Consider the following 3,837-nt stretch of genomic DNA (forward strand, 5'->3'; position numbering starts at 1 on the left):
GTGGAACAACAATATGAACTAACCAGTACCCCCAGAGCTCGTGTCTCTAGCTGCATATGTAGCAGAAGATGGCCTAGTCAGCCATCATTGGGAAGAGAGCCCCCTTGGTCTTGCAAACTTTATATGACCCAGCACAGAGGAAGGCCAGGGCCAAGAAGGGGGAGTAGGTGGGTAGGGGAGTGGGGGGGGGTATAGCAGACTCTGGGGATAGCAGTTAAAATGTAAATCAAGTAAATACCTAATAAAAATTGGACAAAAACAAATAAACTCAAAGGAAAAAAGAATGAGAATTTATATATATATATATATATATATATATATATATATATATATATATATAAATTCCATCAAGAATGTCATTATATGTGCCCAGCTTCCAGTTCTTCCAATCAGAAGCCTCAATTATAAAGCCATCAAAACCTTACATTAAGACAACCATAGACTTTTTGCTGAGTAACTGAGGAAGAGGTCTTTCTCTTGTCCTGAGTCAGGGTGTCTGTAATTCACTGAGAACTGTCCCGACAGGAAAAGTCTTACAAGCCATTGCCAACTAGACATGACTGGAGCAAGGCTTTCTGAAGTAGTAGCTCTATTGCAGTAGCAGCCATAACTTTAAAAGTCACTGTAGTGGATTTTCCTCAGAGCAATGGCGGCACGTTCAAACGTTCCGGACTTCCACTGCCAGCAACCAAGCTGACTGGCTAAGTGCTTGTTCCTTTAGACAGGCAAGAGCACAGGGCTGATGAACCTTGCCTGCACAGCTTTGTTGTGTCACAAGACTGAATCCAACACTAAACCATGTTTACAATAAATATGTGAAAACCAAAAAAAACAAACAAACAAAAAAAACAAAAAAGAAAAAGAAAAGAAAAGAAAAGAAAAGAAAAGAAAAGAAAAGAAAAGAAAAGAAAAGAAAAGAGAAAAGAAAATGAATATTCCTAACCTTAGTCAACAATGCTTAACTTCTGACCATATGCTCTCAGGGGACTGTGTTCCCCAGTGCATCTTAAAACTAGAAATTATGATGAGAACGTGCTTACCTTGATCATCATAACACAAATAACATACATTCCTGCTCTAACGAGAGGTAGTATAAATACATCCTGTTTACCACAAGTACTCACAGCTATTCCTCCAGTAAATAATGAGCAAATGCTTAAACATGCTGTCTGTTGCTAGAGATACAGTGATAAACAAAACCAGAACTACTCCTGACACTCATGAGACTTCATGTAGAAGTACACTGTATAGAAAGTATAATTACGGAGTCAGACTGCCCTAATAAGAACCCAAAATAAATGTCTAACACCAGAGTGAGGAGATGACCCTTTTAGAGAAATTGTCATGTAAAGAGAGACTAGGAAAAAAAATGAGTATAACCTAAATAAGGAGTTAGAAAAGACATCTGCCAGGTGAGACATTTCAGCTAATATTCAATGAAAAAAATAGTAACTTCAGTTGAAAAGCATGAGCAATATAAATATTAAGCAAAACAACCATTAGTGCAAAAGTTATATTTTCATTATTCCTCTAAATAATGATATCATATCCTTCGATCAATTGTACAAAAAAAAAAATTACTGGCTCTCATATAATGCAAGCCATTCTGCAATTCATAGCAGTCCAGTTTGAACTCTGAGCACAAGGCCACATCTCTCTGGAGCTCTCAACATGCAGGAGCTACTGATTCACATAAGAATTCCTTCAACCCAGGCCTTGGTCCGGGATCAACTGTTAAACAGCATACCCGATATCATCAGCTGCACTCTAATAACAGTTTGAAGAAAGTTTGGGAAATGTGACATACACTACCCAGGTCCAGAAAATTTACCAAATATATAATATCTATACATGAGACACAAGTCCTCATCATCTTTCCCTATTTTAGTCATGCAGTTGTATCTACATATCTAGTGTTTGTGAGTCCTGTATATGTAATGATTCATACATTTCATTTTCTTTATTAGATATTCTCTTCATTTACATTTCAAATGCTATCCCCTTTCCTAGCTTCCTCTCTGAAAGTCCCCTATACTATCCCCTCACCCTGCTCCACAACCCACCCATTCCTGCTTCCTGGCCCTGGCATTCCCCTGTACTGGGGCATATAATCTTAGCAAGGGTAAGGGCCTCTCCTCCTATTGATGGCCGACTAGGCCATACTCTGCTACATATGCAACTGGACATGGAAGGAAGGACCATCCAGAGACTGCCCCATCCCGGGGATACATCCCATAAACCACCACCAAACCCAGAAACTGTTGCATATACCAACAAGATTGTGCTGAAAGGACCCTGATATAGCAGTCTCTTGTGAGGCTATGCCAGTGCCTGGCAAACACAGAAGTGGATGCTCACAGTCAGCTATTGGATGGAACACAGGGCCCCCAATGAAGGAGCTAGAGAAAGTACCCAAGGAGCTGAAGGGGTCTGCAACCNTNTAGGTGGAACAACAATATGAACTAACCACATATTTCATTCTTATATTGACTTATTTTATTGATTGCATCTCAGGACCACTGAAGGGATAAAATGAACAAACATGTATTTATAAGAAGGCATGACCAACAGGAAATACTTCCTAAGTGTCTGTTATTACTGAAGGAAACAATGATCATGAGACAGTTCACTAGAGCAGCTGAATGGAATCCCCAGCCTCTTCCTGCACTATAGAAGCCCGGTGACCAATCTCTGCTTGGCTTCCAGAACTGTAACACAATTTACATGATTTCAAATTAACCAGAGCAAGGAAACACACTAAGTCTTTTCCTTACTACCAATTTTGGTAGATCTTCTGTGTCAAAATATAAATCTATATATCACTTTTCCTTAAAACTAACCTGCATTTGGTTAAGAATAACAGCTAATAATCTTTTAAAGCTCAGTCCTATACTTACTAATATTATGACCCATTTGTATTAATTTCATGATTTCATATACTCGGCTAAACCAAGCCAAGGCTATGGATCTCATATTGGCATCAGTACAGTGAAATTCTACTGGTCTGACTATGATGATAATGAGCCACTGGTTCACAGATAAAAATCTTACTTCCCAAAGCCAAATCCCAAGAGAACTGTCCATTTTTCTTCTTTGTGCCAATAATCAGGAAGCACGTCTGAATTAAAAGAACAAGAGAAGAGCAGTAAATTCCCTCCTTTACTTTGATGTTCCTAGCACTCAGAAGGATTCTCTCTTCCTTGATGAAATGCTCTGTAACTTCTGCACAGGAGGATACAGAATGCGGAAGGGACGAAGCTGGAGGCAAAGCTAATACAATCACCTGCTGGCCCTACCCCAGGTCCACCCCCAAGCTATTCCTTAGCAGGCTGACCTTTGGTTTAAGTGGTCAGAAGCCTTCCGCTGACCTGCGGGCCAACCACAGTTTCTGGAACTAGCAAAAGGCTTCTAAGAATCAATTAAAGGGGTAGGAGCAAAGCTCACTTCATATCTCCCCAAGGGGACTATTAGATCATGGAATAAGAGTATCTTCCCATGTCAGCATGGATAACACCTGTGCACTCATCCTCTCATAGTCTCTGTTTATGTTGTTGGCTATTTTACATAAAGTCTCATTCTGTAGATCAGACTGGCTGAACTCAGCATTCTGCTCAGGGTGGATCCCTGCTCCTCTCCCCTCCCTCTGTCTCTTTCTATGTCTCTGTCTGTCTCTCTCTGTTTCTCTCTCTCTCTCTCTCTCTCTCTCACACACACACACACACACCAACACTTCGATTCAGGACAGTGCTGATTCTCCTCCTCCTCTTCCTCTTCCTCTTCCTCTTCCTCTTCCTCTTCCTCTTCCTCTTCCTCTTCCTCTTCCTCTTCCTCCTCCTC

At 40.5% G+C, this 3,837-nt stretch overlaps 1 protein-coding gene across 3 annotated transcripts in view; it reads right to left on the reverse strand.

The window, feature by feature from the left end:
* The window catches only part of Prkd1 (protein kinase D1), a 292,314-nt gene that overhangs the window by 160,741 nt on the left and 127,736 nt on the right, over window positions 1-3,837 (reverse strand). The window lies entirely within an intron of this gene.

The sequence above is a fragment of the Mus pahari genome, chromosome 7, assembly GCF_900095145.1.
Source record: "Mus pahari chromosome 7, PAHARI_EIJ_v1.1, whole genome shotgun sequence".
Lineage (NCBI taxonomy): Eukaryota > Metazoa > Chordata > Mammalia > Rodentia > Muridae > Mus > Mus pahari.